We start from the raw sequence: 27,348 nt of genomic DNA, 5'->3' as shown, positions 1-27,348 counted from the left end.
AATTGGATTACATGAAATCTGAGGTCTCTCCAAACTCTAGATCCATGATCCTATAATCAAGTGAACTGCCTCCTGAATGACAAAATAAAAATAAGTTCATATTTTTTTTCTCTACTGTTGGCCAGTGAAATTGAATCATTAGTTCAGAAATTTATTAACATTTCAGAGCAATTAATACTCAAGTTTTCACTCAGTTTATGTTTGCAAATTATATTTAGTGTTATTTTAGTTTTTGAATATCATTAGGCATTTAAAGATATGTACCTATGGAAATTTTACATAAGCAAGCCAGCAAAGGGACACTTATTAACCAATCCAATAATTTGTTCATATTGCACACTGTTAAATGTTCATGCTTTCAGTGATAAAAATAAAACATTCTCATCCTATATACTGAAGCCTGAATAAGCACAGTTGCTATGGTGATTGCAACTTTGGATTTCTTGCCTCCCATAAGTAAAATCACAACCATAATATGGTGTTAATGTTATTTATTACAGCTAATAAATAAAATAGGCTAAACCCAGGACACAGCCTCTCACTACAGGACTAGATGGTACAAAAAGAAAAGATTTTCCTGTGATGATTTCTGAATGATATCAAAGGTAAGCAAATTCTTATTGATGCAAAGAGTGAAGGCAGGGGATTAATTATATTTTTCTGTCTTATGGTTCCCTACCCCCTTTTATGGGGTGGATGTGTCGGGGGAGTGCCGGATCTCCCATTGCCATAACAACAGGCTGCTGCTTGCTCTCTTTAAAACAAGATAAGCTGTGTGTCAAAGTAAAGCTGTTGCTATGGAAACTGACTGCATATTTTAAGGGCAACAGCCTAGTTTAATCAAGAAAATTGTTCTTTGTCAAAAAGAAACCACATATTGGTATTAATGATATTATCTTTTTGTCTTTTCTTCCCTTATAAGACTGGGTAGAACAAACTCTCTGTAAAAATAGAAGCAAAATGGCCCAACCCATATCTTAGGTTCTGTTTTTTAATGTTGCATCATGTGCTCCTCCAACATAAATACATACATACATACATACATATATATATATATATATGCATAGAGTACCATATGTAGCATATGCATAATTTGATAGATGGATGATAGATACATCAAGGGAATAATTAATTAACAGATAAAGGTGTAGAGAGATTTTAGATCAATGAAAGATAGAAAGAGAGAGAGAGAGAGAGAGAGAGAGAGAGAGAGAGAGAGAGAATCTGAATATTAGATTGGATTTGAGGAAAACTTCCTAACAATCAGAACTATCCAAAAGTGTAATGGCTTGCTTTGGAAGGTAATGGGTTCCCCATCTCCGTAAATCTTACAGCAAAGGAGGGATGACCACTTGCCTGTCATATTGTAGTGGACATCCTTTTGTAAGTACTATCCAATAAATCCAACTCAATAATATTTGTTAAGCATCTACTATATGCTAGGCACTTTACAAAAATTAATAGACAGTCTCTGCCCTTAAAGGGCCTGCAATTTAATGGAAAGAGACAACCCATGAAAGGAGGTAAGGATATGGAGAGGGGAGATGGGACACACTGGGGTGTCTTGTTCTGTGTAGTTGAAACTAGGCAGAGCAGCAGATGCAAAGAGGAGCTGAGAGTTCAGTTTCTGCCCTCTATAAGGGAAGTCATTGGGAAGAATTTGGTACTTTGCCCTCCAGCACTCTAATCAAAGAGGAGAGGAGGCTGAGGGAGATGGTGTCAATCAAATCTTAAGTAAGCAGCATGGGGATGAGATTAAAAGTAATGACCTTATACTGGGAGGGACATCTTGTTCCCTGGAGTTGAAGCCAGGCAGAGGAGCAAAAGCAAAGTGTTGGCCTAATTAGTGGTTTCTACACTTCTTGGTTATACAACCTGATCAGTTAAAAATATATTACCCATCCCAAATATGTGTATATTTACTTATTGATAAATCAGATGTTTAAAAATGTTAATAGGTATGCATCTTAAAAATTACAAAAATATAAATATTCAGAGGATGAGAGAAAGAAAGTTAATAGGTAAATACTGGAGTTTATTAAGTAAAGGAGTGACTTGCTTAGACCTTCACTTTAAGTAAAATCACTTTGGCATATGTGTGGAGGGTAAATTGGACTAGGAAGAGTTTTGAATCAGAGAGACTAGGAAGCTATTACATTAACCCTCACAAGAGGTGATGAGGGTCTGAATCAGAGTGGTAGCTATGTGACTACACAGGATACAGATGTGAGAAATATTATGTAGGTAGAAATGACAAGACTTGGCAAGTGGTCATATATGTGAGGAAAGGGAGAGTGAAGAGCTAAATATCACACTGAGGCTGTGAATCTGGGTGACTGTGGGATGGTGATGCCCTCAAAAGTAATAGGGAATTTCAGAACACTGCTGAATTGGGGGTGGGAGGGTAATGAGACTTTCTTTGCAAATAACAACCCATCCATGCCTTCTTTTCCTGTGCAACTCACTTTCTCCCAAGAAATTATTTTAATGGGAAGGAAGCCACTGTCCTATGACCCAGAGCCCAAGGTCCACTGCTGTCATGATTTAGGGAACAAGATCTGGGGTCAGAGTGATGGACAGGGAGTTTGTCTGTGCTGTTGCTGTGGTACCTGGATCACAGTTTCAAATTATCCTGTGGCACCAGAGCCTGAGAGAAACCATAGGAGGACAATTATGGGAGGGAGCTAAGCAGAGAGATAATGGGTTTAGGGTGGTACCTTTGTGTTGGACAGAAGTCTATGGTTTTCTTTTATAGTCAGTTGGTAAGTCAACAAGCATTTAATTACTATGTGCCAGATACAAGGCTAAGCATTGGGGACATGAAGGGTTTTCTTCTATGTCTGTGACCTCAAAAAGCACACATTTTAATTGAGAAGACAATATTGAAATTACCAGATACTTACCAAGATAGTTAGATTGCATCTGAGAGGGAAACACACTACAAGTTGAGGGAACTGGAAAAGGCTCTTGTAGAAGGTTGGACTCAAGCTAATTCTGGAAGAGTTCAGCCAACCAAAGAAGCTGAAGTGGAATGGAAATTCCAGGTATAGGATGCCGACATTCCAGGTATAACAAAACAAAGAGATTAGAAATGGAGTGTTTTGTTCAAGGAATTGAAAGTAGGCTAGTGTAGCTGGGTCACAAGTACATGAGAACAAGAGGATGAGAAATATAAGAATGGGCCAGATTATGTCCCCCTCGGAGTCAAGCAATGGGCCCTGCTTTGGAGACCTCTTGTCTCTGAGATTCCTTCTAATTCTAAAAGCCTATGATTCTGGGACACACACACACATGCACACACACACACACACACACACACACACACACACACACACACTGTCCAAATATGAAGTATTGCTTGTGTCTCTTTGTTGTTTTTTTGGTTTTGGAGGGGGGGGGGTTGCATTTAAGACCTTTGGGAGCAGTTAGGTGGCACAGTGGATAGAACACTGGGCCTGGAATGAGGAAGACCTAAGTTCAAATACAGCCTCAGATACTAGTTGTGTGATCATGGGCAAGTCACTTCACTCTGTTTGCCTCAGTTTCCTCATCTGTAAAATTAGCTAGAGAAGGGAATGGCAAACCACTCCAGTATCTTTGCCAAGAAAATCCAAAATGGGGTCATGAAAAGTCAGACACAACTGAAACAATTGAACAACAACAACAAAGACCTTTGAAGTGAAAATAAAAATTCATATGTTAATATACATTTCCTTAAAAAATACCCTAAGGAATACAGCAAAAAGAACCCTGGATTTAGAGACAGGGAGACATATGTTCAAATCCTTGCTCTGCTACATATTACTTACAAGACCTCTGATAAGTCACTTAACCACTCTGGGTCTCAGTTTCCTCATGTGTAAAAGAAGACTTTGGAGTCTTTGCCCTCTAACATCTCTTTCTAGTTCTGAATCTACGATCCTGTGGCCATCTAATCTCTAAGATCTTCCTCTTCCAAATTGGTAGTATTATGAAATGTGCAGATCGGTTAAGGGGTTCATTATTTTTATTATTTTTTCCATAGCCGTGTAGAAACAATCTTGAACCAAAACACACTTGTGAAACTGAACATAAGCCATTGAAGCAATGATAGTAGGCCCTATGAATATAGCACAGTAGAAATAATCCTCCAATCAAAGACCAGAGACATTGGTGACAATGGGCCCAGGCTGTGTAGGCAAGTCACTTCACCCTGGGGGCTTTTTGTACATTCACCTACAAAATATAGGTCTTGGATTAGATCATCATTAAAATCCTTTCCAAGCATAAAATCTATGATTCATCTTAATTCAACAAGCATTTATCAAGTGCCTCCTATGTTGAAAGCAATATGCTAGATAGGCCCTAAGGATACAAAAATGAAAATGATGTGTGCCCTCTACAAAGCTTAGATACTTCCTATCATTTTATCAAATATACAAACCTTTTCCTATTATCCTATGGCCAGTTACACTTTACCAATCAACGCTCCAGGATTCCTCCAACCATCTGTCTCCTTCACCCCTTTTCATATGCTGCTGCATAGAGCTAGAGGAAAATGTGGAACCATGCTCTGGATCCACTACAAATTTATGTTGTGTGATCTCAACTTAGCCCTTGCTGCAGCAAGGCAAACATTCCATTCTTCCTCAATCAATTTTCTATCTCTCTCTCCAGAATGGCTATTCCAAACATTTTTTTTTCTACTCAAGCCTCAAATTATAGCTTCTCCTCCAACTCTCTTCTGACCCTCTCAGCAAGTAACTTCACCTCCTACTTCACTAAAAATAAGATGAGAACATTTGTTGAGAATTCCCTCTTCTCTTTTCCTTATCTCATATGATTCATACATCTTTTTTCCACTATCCTTTCCCTTGCTCCAGTCTTAGATGAAGAGATTCCTTTCTAAGGCCAACTCCTTTCATATGTACTCTTGATCCCATTCCCTCACAACTTCTCCAACACATTGCCCTAATATCATCTCTTCTCTCTCTCTTTCTCTGTCTGTCTCTCTGTCTCACCTTCCTTCGATTTTTCCTTCTCTATTCTCTGCTGTTTTCCTTATCCTTAAAAAATTTCATTTGACCCTACCATCCCGTATCCCTGCTCACTACTTTCCTATATCATTCCTGTCATTTTAGCTAAACTCCTTGAGAGAACCACCTATACTCAGTGTCTTTTCTTCCTCTCCTCTCACTTTTCTAAGCCCTTAGCAGCCCAGCTAAGGACATGGCCATTCAACTGAAATTGTAATCTCCAAATTTACCTATTATCTTTTAATTATGAAACCTAACTTTTCTCAGTCCTCATGCTCTCAACCTCTTGGCATCATTTGCCAGTATCAATCACCTCTTCCTCCTCTTTCTGAAAACTGTCTCTCATATAGGTTTTCATGGCATTGTTCTCTACTAGTTCTTCTATATGCCCAACTATGCATTTTCAGAATCCTTTGCTGATCTTTCCTCTATATCATATACACTAAGTATGTGTATCCTCCAAGACTGTGTCCTGGGTTCTCTTTTCTTTTTTTTCCTGCTATACTATCTCCTCTGGTTGTATCAGCAGGCCTCATGGCTTCAATGATCATCTCTATACAAATTATCTCCAGTTCTATGTGTCTAGCCCTAATCTCTCTGCTGAACCGCAGTCACACATCACTAACTACCTCTTCAAATTCTTGAACTGAATATGTGATTTGTGTCTCAAACTCATTATGTCCAAAACAACTCATGAGGTCCCTCTGCCATTACCAAGCCCTCTTTTTTATGAACTTCCCTATTGCTGCCCAAGGCAACTGTCATCCAGGCTTGTGACCTCACTGTCATCCTTGTCTATTCATTCTCACTTGCACCACATATACAATTGGTCCCCAAGAATTGTTATTTCTACCTTCACAAAATCTCTTGAATGCATCCCCTCCTCTCTACTCATGGTCACAAGCCTAGTTCAAAACCTCATTACCTACTATCCGTACTATTGAAAATAGACATCTAACTAGTTTCCCAGATTCAGGTCTCCAACTACCCTAATCCATCTTCCACTCAGCTCCTAAGGAGATTTTTCTGAGGAGTAGATCGGATCATGTAACAACCTCACTCCCACCTCCCCCCCCCACAGTCTCAGAATAAATGGAGGGAGGGGCAGCTAGGTGGCACAGTGGACAGAGCACTGGCCCTGCAGTCAGGAGTTCAAATCAGGCCTCAGACCAAACACTTGATGCTTATTAGCTATGTGACCCTGGGCAATCACTTAACCCCAATTACCAAAAATAAACAAACAAACAAACAAATAAATAAATAAACAAGCTAATTAAATAAATAAATAAATGGAGGGGCAGGAGAACCCAGATATGTGTCTTGACTTAAAGAAAATGCTAACACTGACTCATTATCAGTAGTACATGTATTTTGAGTTTCTGTTCAATATTTATGAGGAATAATCCTAGAAGAAAAACTTTCTCCAGTTGTGGGCTATAGGAAATCCAGATCAGTCTCTTATGCTACTAAGGTTCCTTTTAGTACATAATCATTTTTATGACAAATAAAATGACTGTCATTTATGTACTGCTGTTAAGTTTGCCTAGCTTTTTTACATACTGTTACTCTTCAGTCATTTTTAATCAGATCTGACTCTTTGTGGCTATATTTGGAACATTTTTAGCAGAGATACTGGAGTGCCATTTCCTTCTCAAGCTCATTTAAAAGAAGAAGAAACTGAGGCAAACAAGGTTAAATGACTTACCCAGGGTCACACAAAGAATAAGTGTCTGAGACCAGATTTGATCTCAAATCTTCATGACTACAGGTCTAGCATTCTATCTACTGCTCCACCTATCTGCCTAGCTTTTTACATATATCATCTCATATGATTCTCATATCAACCCTGTAATGTCATTATTCCCATTTTACAGAAGAGGAAACTGAGGCCCAGAGAAACAAAATAATGATCATAGTCACACAGCTTGTAAGTATTGGAAGAAGGATCATAACCCATATCATTCCTGATTCCAGGAACTGTGCTCTTTTTTTCACTGCACCAAGTCCAAATGATACTAAATAAAGTGAAATACTGTAATAGAATGAGTAGAACCTCATTATAGTGTCTGTGTGACCTTGGGCAAAACGTTTCATCTCTATGAGCCTTAGCTATCTCTTCTATAAAGTAAATCTATAAAATCTCATCTATAAAGTCATTCTGAAAGATGTCCACAATCCCTTCTAATGTCTATGTACTATGAATGTAATTTGTCTGACTTAAATACTGATCAATTTTCACTACAAATACAGAACTATATCAAATAGCTCCATGTTAACAGTATACATTTCTGTAGATTGTGTGTTTTAAATGCTGTTAGTGTTCATGTTATTGCAGTACATAATCAAAGATTCAGAAAATACCTCACTAATTGTTTTAGGCATTTAAGGAAATAAGGTTAAATAACTATTCAATGATTTCTTGCCATTAAACATTCATGCAATTTAAGGTGGTTAATTGTAAATATTCCCAATTAGCTTTGTACTCCTGAATCTAAGAAACAACCAATATGACTGTACTTCCCCAGGATTCTTAGAGGGCTAGGTTGTGGCCAATGAACTAAATAGATCCCTTGAGATATCCCTGCCTTTATCAGTTGTTTCATTGTGACTTCATGTAAAACCAGAACAATAATAGAGTATATGGGTTCCCCCTGTTATTTCAGAGTTGAGAGTTTTTCAATAGGTTTAAGCCATGACTTTACAGTATTAAATGGAACAGGTGCCTTCACCTTCAGGTCACTACAAGACCCCAGTTGGCCAGGATACTCTTTAACATCTGAAATAAAAGCACCGTTCTCAATGTCACTTAATCCACATTACCGTTTTCTGTAGACAGTTTGTTGACACAACTGATGATAACCTCAAAGGAAGTTAGTGTAATGTGTTTTTTCTTAGAAGTTGTGTTTTAAGAATTAAAGAATGAATCACTACAAATCAGACGATTTATACCTCCACTTTGTGTGTGCTGCTTTTCTTGATTTCAATGCCATGGAACAAGCTGTCCCCATACTGGGTACAATCTGGTGTACCCTTCCCTCTACTTCTATTGTGTGCTTTACCCCCTTTTATGTTGTAATCCCCTTGTGGTCATGTACCCCAAGAACTTAGCACAGTGCCTAGAACATAGTAGGTGCTTAATAAATGTTGATTGGATAGGATTGGAATCTATCCTTTTGGTTATTTATTTTAATAAACTACATATGTTTCTATGAATCATCTTGATATAGATTTACAGTTGGAAGGGACCTAATAAGCAATTAAATATTTTACAATTCTAAATCAACATAGTCCTTTGTACAGGCTGACTTTTAGAAATGTATATAATTTATCAATAAATAACAAATAAGATGGTTCTGCTGATTTTTTTTTTACCAATTTATCCTTTAATTCTTAAGGCCTGACCTATGAGAAACAAATGATTAGCTTGATTTTCTTTAAGGTTATGATTACAATTCCATCACTTTAAAGGTGAGGCACTGAGGCTAAGGGAGAGTGAGATATTTGCCCAAACACAACAATAATAATTATCTGAGGTAGCATTTGAAATCAGATCTTCTGGATACTGAATTCAACAGCTTATACAGTATGCCATATGTTCTCACAAATTACAGAATGTAATAATATCTAAATAGTGCCCAATAATTAGTTAAGGGACAAAATTCAGTAAGTCTTCAGACCCAAAGTTTCTTTGAGATACCTGCAGAATTTTAGCAATTGGTGGGTGGCTTAAGTATTCTGTGTACTTCAGTACTAGATTCCCTTTAGAGTTTAATCTTAGGCCTAGCCCTGAGATTACTTAAAATACTTATATTTGCCTTCGTTCTTCAGAGACAGGACCGACAGTTTCTACCTTGGTCAAATAACAGGTTGGATAAATCACTATAGATATTCTCAGAGGGGAAAAACAAAAAACAAAAAACCTTTAACCAACCAAATTGAAGAGAGAGGTAGAAAAAGTTCCTTTTTGAGTTCTGTCAAGTCACCTCTCTTTAAGAATGAGCAGTGAAAGAGAATTGGAACTGGTATCAGGAAACCTGGATTCAAATCTTGACTAAAATACTTTTTAGCTTTATGCCCTTAAGACTCACCATCAGAGGCTTATTTTCCTTATCTATAAAAGAGGAAGAATAATAATTGTAATACCTTCCCCACAGGATTAATATGAAGAAAGTGCTCTGCAAAATTTAAACATTCCACCATTATGAATTATTACTGTGTATGATATAGTAAGTATAGTTTTCTATCTTACAAATCAATAATATATATATATATATAAAAGTTATAAATATAATTAATTAAATTAAAATATTTTGAAATAATTATACATATTCAAGTACTATATTAATAAAACATTCAGGGATAAAGTATTATAGAAGACAGGACAGCTATGGAGTTAAGAAGACCTGGGTTGAAATATTGCCTTTGACCCATAGGAACAATTTAACCATAGACACTCAAGTGACAATTTCTGTGTACCCCCAAACTACGCTCTCAGGCTATAAATTTCAAACAAGTTACCCACCTGTGGAGAGATTTCCCACAGAGTGTGTTCCCTACACGGAGGAATCACAGACATCATCCCGCAAAGTAAGATATATAAATCATGCAGGGACACAATTAGGCCAGGGCAATCAGGTTTTTATTAAGTGATGCCAAAGTATATAGGCAGAGGTAGCATGTGTACAGAAGGACAAATAGATAGAAATAACTGAGCTAAGTACCTAGATAGTAAGAAAGGTTATTTAACACAGGCAGCTGCCAGATAACACCTAAGAAGAACAAGAGAATTAGGTTCTGTAGCAACCACAATGTTGAACCTAAAGTCAGAAAGACCTGAGTTGAAATGCAGCATCTATAAATGCTTATTGCTAGCCAGTTTTTAATCCCCATCTCAGCCCTGCTCTTTTCTATCCCTAACAAAAGTAACCTTAGCAGCTAGAGTATCCCATGCTCTCCACTCATGAAGTTAATCACTCAGTCAATAAATGTATATTGAGTGTCTACTATGTGCCAAAAACCGTGCTAAACTCTGGAGATAAAAATATGAAAAATGAAAGATAGTTTCTATCCTCAAAGAGCTTACAATCTAATGGAGTAAGCCAGAATATAAAATAAAGCTGAAAATGGAGGAAGAATCAACTTCCAATGGGGGTAGGAGGTGCAGTGTCAGGAGAAGTCAGTCAGAGAAATCTCATGATAGTGCTTCCAAATAAGAACTGAGATGTCAGAGTCCAGTGGACTGAGATCAGAGGTAACTAACTGAGATCACTCCTCTCCCGCAGCTTGACCCATGCACTAGAAAGGCTGGTTACAGCTCTTAACTAATATTATGTTATTTATCAATGTAACATGGTGCAGCTCTAGTCAAAACTTTAAATTAAAAGTTGAGATTTGTGGTATATGTTATAAATATTAGTCTTGCAGTTTAATATTTATTTGTATAATCAGCATAACTATTAGAGAGCTTCATGTTTAATATGGTTATTTAAAATGCCAGAGAAAATTTTAAGCATATCAGGTACAGGTCAAGAGAGTAGAAAGAACACTGAATTTCAAATCATAGAAGCTGGGTTCCAGTATCAGCTTTCTCATTTACTAGCTGTAAAAGCTTGGACAAGGCACTTCCTCTTTCTATTTCCCTGTTTATAAAATGAAGGATATGAGCCAGATAATCTCTAAGGTCCATTCAAGCTCTAGTAAACCTATACTCTTCTGACCACTTGTGAGAGTATTGGTCATTCAAAAAATCAAATTACAAACCTATACTGAATGGCCAATTCAGTCATATTATTCAGATGTAATTACTGTAGTGATCATTAATGAAAGGCTAACATTTTTAGCAAATGAGGGGAAGCACATTATTGGACATGCATTTGATCACTCATTTAAATAAAGTTAGATGTTGCTTAAAACATCTTAATTTCTACAAACAAGATAGAATTAAAGGAATAATTTCATTTAGTTTCTTTACAATCTTTCATGATTCCACTATCCAGAAAAACTAGAAGAAATTAAGTCAGTATATTCCCCTGAAGTCAGGCAGACAGAGGGGAAAGTGGATCTATACAGGATCCCTATTTATATACAAAGAACAATTTCTTAGAAAATAAGTCCATCTAACTGATCCAGGGTAATACTTGGAAGATATTATAATTTGTTCTAATTAAATATCCTTGTACTTATTCTATGAGTCAGCTTAAATGCTTTTTCTACTTAATCATGAAAAAGAAATGTGGGATATCAGTTTTGATTTGTAGAAATTTAAGCTACCCTTTTTTTTTGGTTGGGCAATGGGGGTTAAATGACTTGCCCAGGGCCACACAACTAGTAAGTGTTATGTGTCTGAGGCCGGATTTGAACTCAGGTCCTCCTGAATTGAGGGTCGATGCTGTATCCACTGTGCAACCTAGCTGCCCACATCTAAGATGCTTTTTAGCAGTGTCAGACTGTCATTACAAAATAGATTTGCCAAATCTTCATAATATTTAACCAATATGCTAAGTTTATTGAAGTTCATTTGTAGAGAAGCAATATGCCATAATTGAAAGCACACAGGACTTGAAGTGAGTTTTGGAGAGATCTGGGTTTAAATCCTGCCTTTGATCCAAAATATTCCTTCCTCTTCATTAACTCTGGACCCATTTATAGTGTACTAGTAGTGTAATTCAATAGGATGCTTATCTAATCACACGTCACAATCCAGCCAACGCGTATTCTTCATCTTTTTATTTTTCCTGCACACATTGATGTAACCATGCATATGAGTGAGGATACCTTGTAATATTATTGAGATTGGCATAATCAGTACAATGCCATCTGCAACCAGGAGCATCTGGAGAACTTTATAATCTATGTGGAATCTCCACTTCAAGTTTTTCACAAGACGTCTTCTGTGACACTGGTAAATTCAATTCAATTCACCAAGCAATGATGCAGGAGACTGTATTTTTCTCCATTTGACAGAGATAGAATGTGGTTCCCTCTCTCCTCTCCTTGTTGTACTAATTTCTGTGTACTAGTTATTTTCTAAGAAATTATGACAATCATATTCAATTTACATTTATACATTACCCATTTTCCAGAGTCAGCCATTTGTTTAAACAGGTCAGCCTAGAACTGTAATAATGGCATATATTTATCCTTTGCTAACCATTTTAATATAATTTGCTATTTGTTTTACCATTGTGATAATTATTGATTTAACTATATATGTATATGTGTATATATATATATATATATAGAGAGAGAGAGAGAGAGAGAGAGAGATTTATATATTTAACTATCTCTCTCCATACATATACTCGCACACACAAAGAGAGAGAGAGGCAGAGATGATTCTGAAGTGACTTTGACATCAGCAATCAGTTTTTTCCTGCCTTTTTAAGATATAATAAATTTCTTCTTTTTGATAAAAGTACTCACCACATCCACAATTTGGTTCTCTTCATAAAGAAAGTATTTATGGGGAGGTAGAGGCAATATGGTGGAGTAAGGGCAGGGACTTGCCTAAGCTCTATCCCAATCACCTCCAAATACCTTTAAATTATAACCCTAAACAAATTCTAGAGCAGCAGAACCCACAAAAAAGATGGAGTGAAACAATTTTCCAGCTCAAGACAACTTGGTCAGAAGGACAGGTCTGTTGCATATAGGTGAGAGTGGAGCACAGTCCAGTGCAGGCCATACCAGCACAGACTCTGCCCCAGCAAACTAGCAGCAGGCCTCGGGAGCCACAGAAAGAGCAGTGGCAGCAGTTGCTTCAGAAGATCTCAGCCTACAGATGGTAAGCAGGTCTGGTCAGAAGAAGATTGCAAAGGTCTCTTTGCTGGAACTGGGAGCAGGATTCGGTTGCTCTGCCCATACTCAGACATGAGTCATAGTCCAGGGTGGCAGTCACAGGGCTAGGAGGAACACCCAGAGCTTGTGGCCACAGTTGAGCAGGGAACATCCTCACAGTTCCAAGGCAGAAAAGAGTGATTATGATCACTCACAGACTAGAGCACAGGCCAGGAAAGAAGTAAACACCTCTCTTTACACAAGAACTGAAAACTTACAGGTCCCTAGAAGTATCTCTGAAAACCGCTGCCAAAACCCCTGAGGCTTGGGAAAGTGTCCCCTCCACCCTGGAGGCAGAGACCTACTTTAGCATAGAGGTGAAACTCAAATAATAGGCTGAAAAATTGAGCAAATGACAGAAAAAAAACTGACTATTGAAAGTTACATGGTGACAAGGAAGATCAAAACACACACTCAGAAGAAAACAAAGTCAAAGCTACATTCAAAGCCTCAAGAAAAATATGAAAATATGAATTGGCCATGGAAGAGCTCAAAAAGGATTTTGAAAATCAAGTAAGAGAGGTAGAGAAAAATTGGGAATAAAAATTAGGGTGATATAAGAAAATCATGAAAAAATAGTCAACATCTTAGTAAAGGAGACATAAAAATATTGAAGTAAATAACACCTTAAACAACAGATGTGGGGGCAGAGCCAGGATGGCAGAGTAAAATCAGGTACTTATTTCAGCTCCCCCCAAACCCCTCCAAATATCTGTAAAAATGACTAAACAAATGCTAGAGCAGCAGAGCTCACAAAAGAGAGAATGAAACAAATTGTCAGCCAAAGACAACCTGGATAGTCAGTGAGAAAGGTCTGTTGCACTGGGCTGAGAGAGGAGCATAGTTCAACATGGGCCATGCTGGCAAACACAGGGCCCCAGCAAACCCAGAGCATGCATTAAGGGACTGGGTCACAGGAAGCTGTGACAGTTTCCAGACTTCTCAACCCACAAATGCCAAAGACAAATTAGAAGGTCAGACGGATGAGAGAGGAGCCCAGTGCAGCACCAGGGCAGCATTGGTGGGGGTGGGCGTGGCAGTGAATGCTTACACATATCTTAGCCCACAGACAACTGATCAGAAGGAAATTTCAGGGATCTTTTTGCTGGCATTGAGCCAAGATTTTGTTGCTTTGCCTTTACTTGGATCTGAGTCACAGTACTGAGTGGCAGTCCTGGGTTGAGGAGGAATACTGGCTTAGCAGAGGTTGTGGCAGCAGTGAAGATGGAACTCTCCTCACAGTTAAGGGACAGAAAAGAATGTTTGTGTTCACTCATAGATCAGAACACAGGCCAGGAAAGGAATAACCACCTCTCCTTAGATCACACCACCTTGGAAAAACTAAAAACTTACAGGATCCTAGAAGTATCTCTGAAAACAGCTGCACAAAACCCCTGAAGCTTGGGACAGGACATCCTCCACACTGGGAGCAGAGTCCTACCTTAACAAATAGTTAAAAATTCAAGTAATTTTATGGGAACAAGAGCAAACATCGGGGGGGGGGGGAACTCAGACTATCTTACTTTGGGGACAAGGAAGATTAAAACATACAATCAGAAGAAGACAACAAAGTCAAAGCTCCTTCATCCAAAGCCTCCAAGAAAAATATGAATTGGTCTTCACCCATGAAAGAGCTAAAAAAGGATTTTGAAAATCAAGTAAGAGAAGTACAGGGAAAATTGGGAAGAGAAATGAGTGCAATGCAAGGAAATCATGAAAAATGAGTCAACAGCTTGCTAAAAAGAGACCCCAAAATACTGAAGAAAATGACACCTCAAAAAAATAGACTAGACAAAGTGGTAATACAAGTCCAAAAAGTCAATGAGGAGAAGAATGCTTTAAAATGTAGAATTGTCAAAATGGAAAAGGAGGCCCAAAAATTCACTAAAGAAAATAATTCCTTAAAAATTAAAATGGAACAAATGGAAGTTAATGACTGTAAAAAATCAAGAAACTATAAAACAAAACCAAAATAAAGAAAAAAAAAAGAAGAAAATATCAAATATCTCACTGGAAAAACAGATCAGGGGAGATAATTTAAAAATTGTTAGATTACCTTAAATCCATGATAAAAAAAAAAGAGTCTAGACATCATTTTTCAATAAATTATCAAGGAAAACTGCCCTGATATTCTAGAGCCAGAGGGTATAGAATTTGAAAGAATCCACTGATCACCTCTTAAAAGAGATTCCAAAAAGAAAGCTACCAAGAGTATTATAACCAAATTCCAGAGTTCTCAGGGCAAGGTGAAAATATTGCAGGCAGCCTGAAAGAAACAATTCAAGTATTGTGGAACCACAACAGGATAATACAAGATTTAGAAGCTTCTACATTAATGGATAAGAAAGCCTGGAATATGGTATTCTGGAGGTCAAATGAGCTAGGATTAAAACCAAGAATCACCTACCTAGAAAAATTGAGAGCAATCTATGGGGGTGGGGGTGGGAACTGTCATTCAATGAGAGAGAGGAATATAATGCATTCTTGAGAAGCCAGAGCTAAATAGAAATATTGACTTTCAAATACAGGACTCAAGGGAAGAATGAAAAGGTAAACAGGAAAGAGAAATCATAAGGGACTTATTAAAGTTGAACTGTTTACATTCCCACATGCAAAAATGTGTGTGTGTGTGTGTGTGTGTGTGTGTGTGTGTGTGTGTGTGTGTGTGTGTATATATATATATATATACAGAGAGAGAGAGAAACAGACAGAGAGAGTGACAGAGACAGAGAGAGAGAGGGCACAGGGTGAGTTGAATATGAAGGAATGATATCTAAAACTGAAATTAAGGGGTGAGAGATGAATGTATTGGTATAAGGATACAGGGAGATATAGAATGGGGCAAATTATTGCACATAAAAGAGGCAAGAAAAAGCTTTCACAGTGGAGAACAGTGGGAAGGTTAGAGAGAATGAGTGAACATTGCTCTCATCAGATTTGGCTTAAGGAGGGAATACTCAATTGGGTATGCAAATCTATCTTACCCTACAGGAAAGGTGGCGGCGGGGGGGGGGGGGGGGGGGAGGATAAGACAGGAAGGGGTAATAGAACAGAGGGGAGATTGGGGGAGGGAGTAATCAGACGCGAACACTCTTGAGGAGGAATAGGGTCAAAGGAGAGAATAGAATAAATGGGGGCAAGATAGAATGGAGGGAAATATGGTTAGTCTTTCACAACATGACTATTATGGAAGTGTTCTGCATAACTATACATATATAACCTATATCAAATTGCTTGCTTCTCAATGAGGGTGGGTGAGGAGGGAGAAAGGGAGAGAATTTAGAAGTCAAAGTTTTAAAAATGAATGTTAAAAATTGTTTTTCATTGTAACTGGGAAATAAGATACACAGGCAATGGGGCATAGAAATCTATCTTACCCTTCATGAAAATCGAAGGGGAGGGGATAAGAGAAGGAAGGTGATAGAAAGGAGGGCAGATTGGGGGAAGTGGCAATCAGAATGCACCCTGTTGTGGGGTGGTGGAGGGGAGAGATGGGGAGAAATTTTGGAACTCAAAATTTTGTGGAAGCTAATGTTGAAAAACTAAAAATTAATAAATAAATTGGAAAATAAAAAGAAATGAGCAAGTGAATTTCAGAAAAATCTGGAAAAAGTTACATGAACTGATGCTGAGTGAAGTGAGCAAAACCAGGAAAACAGTGTACTCAGTAATAGTCACATTATGCAATGATCAATTATAATTGACTTAGCTTTTCTCAGAACTACAATGATGCAAGACATTTCTAAAAAAACTCACAGTGGAAAATGTTATTCACTTCCTGAGAAAGAACTGATGGAGTCTGAATGCAGATCAAAGCACACTGTTTTCACTTTTTTTTGTTGTTGTTGTTCTTGTTTTCATTTTCCCATTGTTCTGTTTCTTCTTTCAAAACATGATTAACATAGAAATATGTTTTACATGATCACACATGTAAAACTTATATCAGATTGTTTTACACCTTGGGGAGTGGGGAGAAGAAAGAGGGAGGGAGAAAAATTTGGAACTCAAAGTCTTTCAAAAAAGAATGTTGAAAATTGTCTTTATATATAATTTGAAAAAATAAAATACTATTAGAGAGAAAAAAAAAGACTAGGATAAATGTTAAAAGAGGTCCAAAAAGCCAATGAGGAGAAGAATATCTTAAAAAGTAGAGCTGGCCAAATGGAAAAAGAGGCAAAAAAATTCACTGAAGGAAAAAAAAACTCCTTAAAAGGTGGAATTGGACATGGAGCACTGAATCAAGGTGGAGGGGAAACTCACCCTAAGGAGTGGAGTCAGTGCCAGTGTGGAAATTTACAGCTTGGGGTCCATGCTACATCTGTGATTTCTCTTGGGTCCTTCCGCTGATATAGGCCATACCTCTTTCACTACTTCTAAGAGCAGTCTGAGCTCAAAGAACATAATGATTTTGAAGGCAATTGTATTGTTGGCCATGGTCCTTGGAATTAATACTTTCCCCCTCAATGATGATGAGGATAGAGGCAAGCAATGGATTGTTATTGTGGCAGGCTTATCTGGGTGGGATAGCTACAAACACCAAGCTGATGCCTACCACACACACCAGATCACACACTGAAATGGGATTCCTGATGAACAAATAATTGTTGTGATGTATGATGACATTACAGATGAAAAAGTAAATTCTACAAAAGGTATTATCAGTAATAGACCTAATGACACTGATGTATATAAAGGGGTCCCAAAAGACAAAATGAGTCACCCCAGAAAACTTCCTTGCTGTGTTAAGAGATGATGCTGAGGCTGTGAAGAATAAAGGATCAGAGAAAGTTTTGAATAGTGGTCCCAAGCATCCTGTGTTTGTTTATCTCACTGATCATAGAGCTCCTGCACTTGGTTTTCCCTAGTGATGATCTTCATATAAAGGATTTGAATAAGACTGTATGTTATATGTACCAACTTAAAAAATACAAAAAGATGGTGTTCTATATTGAAACATGTGAATCTGGCTCAATGATGAACCACCTTCATGATGATATTGATGTTTCTGCAACTACTGCTGCCAATCCTGCTGAGTCTTCCAATGCTTATTACTTTGATGAAGAGAGAGACTGGTATAGTGTCAACTGGATGGAAGATTCAAATGTGGAAGATTTGACTAGAGAGATTCTGCATAAGCAATTTTAATTACTGAAAATGTGTAGCAATACCAGCCTTATGCAATATGGAAACAAGACAATCTCCCATATGAAAGTGATGCAGTTTCAGGGAATCCAAGCCAGTTCTTCCATCTCTCTGCCACCTGTAAAACACTATGACCTCACTGATGTCACCTGATGCCCCCATTGAAATCCTGAAAAGGAAATTAATGGCCACTAATGATGCAAAGGAATCTAAGAAAAGTGTTTATCAATTGCAGGCACATCTGTAGGCTAGAACATTTATTCAGAAGGCTAAGGCTATGCAGTAGATTGTGTCAGTAGTGACTACATCCAGTGTTCACATGAGCAAATGCTCTTTGAGAGATGGACACTCACAGCCCATGATTGCTACAAGGGGTCTATGATTCATTTCAGGACCCATTGTTTTAATTGGCACTCACCAATGTATGAACATGCTCTCTGACAGTTATGTGGGTTTATCAATATTTGTGAAGGATCTCATATACTTGACAGAATTAAGCTGGGCATGGACAAAGTGTGCTTTGGCTACTACTAATGTCTGCCTTCCCAGTGATTACCAAGAACAAATGTGAAATTTATACTGATGGAAGACCATGACTACAGCTTTGTAAGAAAGAGGCTGACATGTTTATCCTCTTATGAATGATGTTAAACCATTCAGTAGTCTACACACAGGACATTTTTCCAAGAAGTTCCCAAAGCTTCTGTTGCTCACCTTCTCCCTCTTTTCCCTCACTCTTTCAGATATATGAGTTATTGCTGAAAATGGTATCTGTTTGGATGGCCAAATCATTGCATTAGTTGAAATATTTTTAATCTTTACAAGTAAAATTTTCCAGTTTTGAAACCAGTAGTTTAACAAAAAGAGAAGTTCACTTGGTTCCCTTTATAGTAACTTCAGCAGGCTTGACCTGTGTGGTGACACTTTATTGCTGAAGTTCAACAAATTGTAAGAAGACTTGTACTTAGGCAAATTATAAACATGGACTAGAAAGTTATTTTTCAGAAAACTTACATTATGATCATATTTCTCCAAGATCAATGTATATATGCATAGAGTATGTATATGATGAGTTCATTGCCTAAAAATAAAGATTTATAATTTGTTAAAAAAAAATACACAGTAGAATTGGCCAAATGGAAAAGGATGTACAAAACCTAACTGAAGAAAATAATTTCTTAAAAATTAGAATGGAGCAAATGGAAGGTAATGGCTTTTTTGAGAAATCAAGAAACAATAAAAAGAGACAAATCCATGATTTACTGAGAAGGAAAAATCAGTAACTACCTAGAAACAGATCAGCTATAGGGAATGAAAGGAATTGTGAATTTTTTTTAGGCAATTGGGGTTAAGTGACTTGCCCAGGGTCACACAGCTAGTAAGTGTCAAGTGTTTGGTCTGAGGCTGGATTTGAACTCAGGTCCTCCTGACTTCAGGGCTGGTGCTCTGTCCACTGTGCCACCTAGCTGCCCTCAGGAATTGTGAATTCTAAGATGACTCTATTTCTCTAAGTCAGAAGAACTAAGGATGATAGTGGTGTCATCAATAGGTAAATGGGAAGAGAAATCTTCCATATTTTTTCCATTAATAGATTGTCTCTTTTTAAAAATTAGATCAGCTAGTTATCTGCAAGTACTCAGGATTCTAAAAAAACTGATTTTTCCCCTACTTTCACACTCTGATGTGGGAGACCGCATGCAAACAAATATGAATGGACAAAGTATAGGCAGGATAAATTGAAAATAATAACCAAAGAGAAGGCACTAGCATTGATTTGAAGGAACTGGTGATATTTCATTCACAGAGGAGAAGACTTAGGGAATAACATGCTAACTATTTTCAAGTTTTCTTTTTAAGTTTTTACATAGGGCAGAAATTAGACTTCTTCTTGGCTCCGAGGGACAGAACTAGTAGAAAAGGATGGAAGTCGCAGAAGTATATTTCAGCTTGATATAAGAAAAACTGCTAAATGTTTATAGCTATTCAAAGTCTACCTTGAGAGGTGATGAGCTCTCCTTTAGCAGGGGTTTTAAAGCAATGAATGGTTGAGCTTGTGACAAGAATGTTAGACATCATACAACTCTTAGAAACATGTTGGAATAGATGACCTCTGAGATATCTTCAGCTCTGAAGCCATGTTTTTGTTTGACCCTAAAGGAATCCCTGATCAGTGGGTTCCACACACCCACATAAATGTGAATCATCTCTTGGGGGCAATACTAAACAAAACTTGCTGCCCTTTTTCTTGGAGGGGGAAAAATCCCTGATATAGACATTCATTTCCTATATTTCTAGAAGACAGAGACTACTCTGCATGGTCCCATTGTCAGAAGCATCCACTTTTGTAACCCTAGTATTTCCTCCCTGTATAGATTCCCTCAGCATTCTCTTTCAACTCAGCAATCTGTTTCTCCCTTGGCAAGGACACCAACTCCCTTGAAGTTTTGCAAATGGCATTCAAAATCCAAGTCACCACCTGTTTTTACCACTTCCCGGCCTCTGTTTAAATTCAATAGAATATAGATGCACAGACATATAACTTCTAATCCACAGATGTTAAAATAAAATGGTCCTTTTCTTTGATAAACTTTAAGGTGCCACATGTTACAGATGTTGAAAGGATACTGTGGAGCTTCCATATGCCAGTTTCCATCCTGTGCCCTGTGGCTAATCAAATGTGAGTTCATGTAGGCAAAATTAGCAGCTAATAAATTAATCATGATTTATAACTCATCTTGCATGAGAGTCAGAAGAACACAGCCAAGATCTAAATTTTGTTTGTTGTTGTTGTTGTTTTCTTCTCAAACTGAAGGCAATCTTTTTCATCAAGCAATTGGGTCATTGTTTAAGTCAATTCCCCAACAGAATTGTTTTACCAACTGGAAATATATGAAAGAATTTCTGTTACTTTTTTTAAACAAAATCCCAAACGGAATAATCAGGTCTCTTTTGCTGGGGATAGATGTGGCTCTTCATAAAGAACTTTGTCTCCTGACTCTGCCTTTGGACTAGGTGTCACTCATGCCTGTAATGGTAGCCCTCCTCATGTCTGCCTTCTAGCTTTCCTGGCTTTCTTCAAGACTCAGATCAAACCCCACCTTTTTTGGGTGGCCTTCCCTAGTTCTCTTTTCCATATCACTCTCAAACCATTCTCCATCTAGTACCTTCCTTCTTGAGATTATCTTCCACATAAGATGGATATATCTTATAAGCACATAGTTTGCATACCATCTCCTTCATGAAAATCTAGGTTTCTTGAAGGCAGGGAACATGTTTTTGCCTTTCTTTGTCCACTGAGCTTAGTAGTCAGTACCTGGCACACAGTAAGCATTCAGTAAATGGTTATTAACTGATTGGCTGACACTAACAGCCTCAAGCCAATGGAAAGAAATAAGATTCAGTATTCTGGAGATAAAAACAGATCCATCCACTATATGCAGCCTACTGACAACAAATCAATAAGCTTTTTGGATTCAAGACTGACAATGCTTAATGGCAAGTGGAAGATAACATCAATTCTATGAAACTATTCTGTGTAACAGTGAGAAGGCACTCTAGCAAGACTTCCTTTCTAAATACCATTCATTCCCAACTTCTTAAAAATTCTGACAATCTGTAGCTGTCTTTTGATACTATCTCTATTTGCCCTAAATATCTCAAATTTGCTTCTATTGCAAAGAAGGTCTGATAATTCCTTTAGAAGTTGCAATAAGGAAGTATTAAAAATAATAAGACTTTCTGAAGAAATCCCCATGAATTTCAATCTTCCACATGTTTCTTATAAAATTCTTTAAAGTATAGTCTTTAATTATGCATGTGCACAAGCCTATATAATTATGGATTTGTTAAGTGCTGGTATATATTAAAGGAAGAGGTTTTACATTAACTTTACACTATGGCAAAGAATGGTTTTATATCACTTATCTTCTCAAAGTAAGAGCAACAAGTTACATACAGCTACATAGTGTCTAAAATGTGGTATTTTGAAATTCTGTTCCTTTTCTGTGATGTAAATGTGAGCAGTTAGAAATGTTTCCTTGACTGTGGGGGAATAAAGGGCTTGGTGCCATATAAAACCATTGACACCTTAAAGTACACTATATATTATCACTAAAGTTCTTAATACCAACCTATCTAGATATTCTCTAAAAGGTCTTTATTTGGTTTATAATTCCTTACAGACAAAATGATCTTTGGTGTGCTGCATACAACCAATCTAACACTTGAAAAATGTCTTCCAACTAAGGAATTTTTAACTCCATGAGCTGACCATAGAATATGGCAGTCAATAAAGCTAACATGCTCATATATTACATTAACAGGAGCACAAGGTTGAGAATGATGGAAGTGATAATTTTGCCAAACTCTACCTAGAAGCAGCTAGGTGACACAGGGGTTAGAGTTCTGGTCCTGGAGTCAGGAACACCTATTTCAAATTCAACCTCAGACACTTAACTAGCTGTGTGACTCTGGACAAGTAACAACATCTGTTTGCCTGGGTGTCTTTAATTGTAAAATGAGTATAATAATAGCACCTACCTCCCAAGTTTATTGTGAGGATCAAATTACATAATATTTGTAAATTTCTATAGATCATGAGTAGGACATAGAAGGCACTAAATAAATGCTTTATTTCTTCCTTGTTTAGATCACATCTACAGTTTTATATTATATTCTGAGCACAATCTTTTAGGAAAGACATTGGCAACTACTGCATGTCCTAAGGAGGGCAATAATAATTGTACTAGTAACCATGACATATGAGAATTAGTTGAGGGAGACTGAGATATTTGGCTGAGATGAGAAAATTTGAGAGTAAAGGAAGCATGCTACTTGTCTTCAAGCTATTGAAGGACGATCATGTAGAAGCAGAATTACACTTCTAGTTGGCTTCAGAGGAGAGAACTAGGTCTAATGAGTAGAAATCACAGAGAAATAGATTTAAGCTTGAGGAAAACAAGAGCTTCTAATATATGAGATATTCAAATGGTGAAATAAATGGGCTGCCTCAAGAGTTAACAGCTTTTGGATTATTATTTTGTTATAAAAATGATTACAATGATGGATTCAAAGAAACATAGGTGTGCTTGAATGAATGGATTCAGAGTCAAATAAGCAGAAACAGGAAAACAATTCATATCACGACTAAAACATAAAGGAAAACAGTTGTGAAAGACTTAAAAATAGTGATCAATGCAGTAATTACTTCCTGATTCCAAAAGACTGTTGCTGAATTATATCTAGAAGTATAGAACGTGATATGTATTTTCAGACATGTTCATTGTGTTGATTTGTTTATATGATTACAATTACATATTACAAATGTCTTCATCAAAGTAGACTGGACAATGATGGACCAGTCATTATATCAGACACAGATTAGCCCTTCCTACTGGATTATTACAGAGCATCACAATATTCTCTGTCTCCTGACAATATAACTTGTGGAATTTCAGAAGCCAGTTTTATGTTATTATGAAAGTCCCTCTGACTGAATGAGGAATAAGGATTAATGATGCAGTAAAGCCTGAGGTGAATTGAGTCTACACACAAAAGGTTCAATAAGATGATTTTAATCTTTCTTCATGCATACTGAGTGAGGACAGCTGTGAAATGGTCAAGCTGGGGGAGAAAGGAAGTAGTAAACTATATTCCCCCAACCAATTGCCATATCCTTTGGAAGATATGGTACCTTTATTCCACTTGTGTTTATTCCTTTCTGATATTGTCTTAATCATTATACATAGATGAAATCTGACCAGATTACAACACTATTTTCTTCAAAATGTCAGAAGAATGAACAAAAGTCCCTTCAACACCCGGAGTTGGTAGGAGAGACCACTGGATCCAGGAGCAGCAACAACTGAGTTCAATGAGTAGTCAGCACCATGATGAAGCAACTCTCTTCACTCATTCCAGGAGCTGGATTGGGCTATTAGTTGAGAATCCATATGCTAGAAGGAGCCAGCCTGGCTAAGCAGGGTAGCATTTTTTCTTGTGCAGTGTCAAGCCTCAAAGTGAACTTGGTTGGTAGGCTGCAAAGAAAGAAAAGAACTCCGAAAGCTAGGAGTTGTGAGTTACCCCTTGGCTTTATGTGTTCCTCTTCTGTGTTCCATACCAGTTTAATGATTTTAATTTGAGCCCAGTGTCCCTAGGAGCTTTGGGTGTGTAAGGAGATTTTTTGAAGCTCTGCCCATTTTTATACTTTTTTTTGTAAATTCCCTCAATTAAAAACTGATTTTGATGAGTCTTTTTGTACAAAATGGCTAATATGGAAATGTTTTACATGATTGAACATTTATAATCTATATCTGATTGCTTACCATCTCAGGGAATGGGGAGGGGAGGAAAGGATAGAATTTGGAACTCAAAACTTTAAAAAATGTTAAAAATTGTCTTAACATGCAATTGGGGGGAATTATTTATATACATATATATATATATAATATATTATATATATACATATATAGTGTGTGTATGTTTGTACACACATACATATATATGAATGTGTATATATGTACATGTTTATATGTGTGTGTATGTGTATAAAATAAAAACTGGTTTTGATATAAATTGGTTCATTTAAACTGATTGACTGGTATTGGGAAAGAACTCCAGATAGGGGCATATCAGTGAGAATATAGAAGTCATAACCCCTTTGGGTTACTCTTAGAATAAGCCACACTTTGGGGACCAAGTCTGCCATGGCAAGTAGAGAATGGGAGAGAGAGCCTGGAGGGAGGGTGCTGCAAAATAGAAAACATTAATTTTGGAGTTAAAAGGAGAGTTAAAAGAAAGGTATTAGTAAAAGTGATACTAAAGAAAAGATAGGTAAGAAAGAAAAGAGCAAAGATGAATCATTAAAAAATAAACAAAGAGAGGAGTAGGAAGTTTAAAAGGGAGCACAAAAAAAGAGGGCAGTTTCAGAATGACTGTTAAATGTGAAATATTTTTAAAAGCTATACATAGAGAAGTTACAAGGCTTCATATGCAGTCCTTTTTCAGTTCTTTTAAACACGAGTATCCTTTTATTCTTCAATTAGGTATATACAAAAAAACCCAACAAAAATATATAGGAATACATAAGGAATTTGTCATTTCATCAATAGATAAGTCCAAAGAACTTTTCCAAGGAACATAAAGGCTTAGAAATACTTGAAAAGTCACCAAGCTGATATGTGCCAGGGGCAGAATCAGAATCTAGATGATCTTGACTTTAAGTCTAGATCTCCATCTATGAATTTGTCATACTATCTTATGAAATGATGTAAAATGCACATCTGATTAAGGCAACATTTGAGCAAGATTCAATTTGTATTAAATTGGAACCAACCTATTACTATCAAGGGCACCACCAAACTCTCAGGCACTCAGGCATACTAGATGTCTTCTTCAACTCCTTCCTTCACCTTCCATAGCCAATCTCTTATCAAAGTCCTGTCATTTCTACCGTAATAACATTTCTCACATTGCTTTTATATCTCCTCACACACTGACACCATTCTTATGGAGGCAGCCCATCATTACTTCAGAGTTGAACTAGGGAAATAGCCTTCTGGCTTGTCTCTCTGCTTCAAGTTTATACTACACTTAGCTACCAAAAAGGTTGTGTGTATGTATCATCCAGTCACTATACATGTTAACTTCTCAGTTCATGCAGGTAGGTAAAGCTGTTGGGAGATTACGGAAGTTTCTTCTTGCTTATGGGGAAGTGACAGAAAATCACAGTCCAGTCATTAGTTTCCCATCTTTCACAAATTTTCTCTCATTTACACTATGAAAAATGGATAAATAATGAAAAGAGGAGTGTGGCAGAGTGTTTGTGAGAGCTGTTTTTCCCAAGGTAAAAAAAAAAGTTCACTTGTTGAACTTTCATAGGAAGAAGGAAGTGACATTTTACTCCCTCTCCTTTGTCCCCTTCCACCTTTGGCATTAAGGAATTACCAGCCTGATGCAGTGACTCCCATTTTCCTACCATGATGTATGACCCATTCCTTAGTTCAACATCATTTACTCTTTCCACACAACAAATCTTATCTGCATAGATGTCATGGAGGGAAACAAAAAGAGAAGACTGTATTACATGACTGCCCAATAACTCACAAAAGAGCCAACTGCTATCTTTTTTTCTCCTAAGAGAAAAGACTCAGATCCTTGCTTGCCCCACTTTGTGAGGTTTACAAAAATAGAAAATCAATATCAGTAAGATTTTCTTTCATTTAGCTTTTGAGGGTCCCCCTCCCCAGGTGGGAAGACTTGCTCTTCCCCTCAAGAATTCAAATTGAGAGTCCATGCTGTCCCTGGCCCTGTAGATTGGGCAAATAATTGTTCCTCTCTTGAAACTGTCTGCTCAGAAACAAGGAAAACACCAAGCAGAGGAGTTAAATGAAATATTCATAGTCCTATAATTAGTTGCAGAACCAAGACTTCAAGTTCAGTTCTTCTAACTCCAGTTTAACAGTTTTTTCCTACTTTTGAAAAAAAAATCTAGATTGATAACAAATAGAAGCTGTGCATAAGGTCGTTTCTTCCACATAGCTAAAAAAGCCAACAGCATGATTTATGAAGATTTGTGTGTATGCTTTGAACATAGCTGACTCCTGATAAGGGAGCTTTATTCATGAACAATTTGTTAATCAAGGCATCACTGTATAAAGCACAGTCCAGTGCCCTCAAGAATTTTATAATGCAGTTGAGGAGCAGCCCTTGATATTCAGTCTTACATAGCTAAAGGCAAGGTGAGGAGAATTACTTTTAAAGAAATACAAGCAGTGTCTCTTCGCCATTTATAGATCAGACTGCCTTTATTGCTCTTTACCAGGACAGCAAAAACTAACTGAAGTTATTTCTGCCATTGCAAATTCAGGCCCCCAAATGGTAAAATTTAAAATCTGTGTCCCAGAGATAAGTTCACTTCTTAAAAATTGCCTAGCTATTCCATTTAGTCATGCTACATGTAGGAAGTAATAATGAGTCAGAGCTATGCTCCGTTGCCAAATGGGATGAAGCACTAAGGTGCTTTTCTAAATGACAATATCACTAACTCTTCAACCCACTCCCAATTATGCTTATTAAAACAATTAGAACTTGTCAATTTAGGAAGATCATGTAAACTTAGAAAACTAATTTCATGATAAAGTTAATCAATGCTTTTTTTTAACTTCTCCATACAGATAGATAGATAGATAGATAGACAGACAGACAGATAGATAGATAGATAGATAGATAGATAGATAGATAGATAGATAGATAGATAGATATAGAGTATAGACTTAGAAATGCACAGAATCTTGGGCTCAATTCTTCCACTCATTTTTTTTTTCACTTGAGGACACTGAAGCCAGGAAAGTAGAGT

At 37.1% G+C, this 27,348-nt stretch overlaps 1 pseudogene; it reads left to right on the top strand.

Annotated features, from left to right (window-relative positions):
• The first annotated feature begins 17,253 nt into the window (after positions 1–17,253).
• On the top strand, positions 17,254–18,527 carry LOC110213625 (legumain pseudogene; annotated as a pseudogene).
• The last annotated feature ends 8,821 nt before the right edge of the window (positions 18,528–27,348 follow it).

The sequence above is a fragment of the Phascolarctos cinereus genome, unplaced genomic scaffold (assembly GCF_003287225.1).
Source record: "Phascolarctos cinereus isolate Bilbo 61053 unplaced genomic scaffold, phaCin_HiC Scaffold_9;HRSCAF=440, whole genome shotgun sequence".
Lineage (NCBI taxonomy): Eukaryota > Metazoa > Chordata > Mammalia > Diprotodontia > Phascolarctidae > Phascolarctos > Phascolarctos cinereus.
The sequence above is the reverse complement of the archived record's forward strand: the minus strand, read 5'-3'. Positions and strand labels throughout refer to the sequence as shown.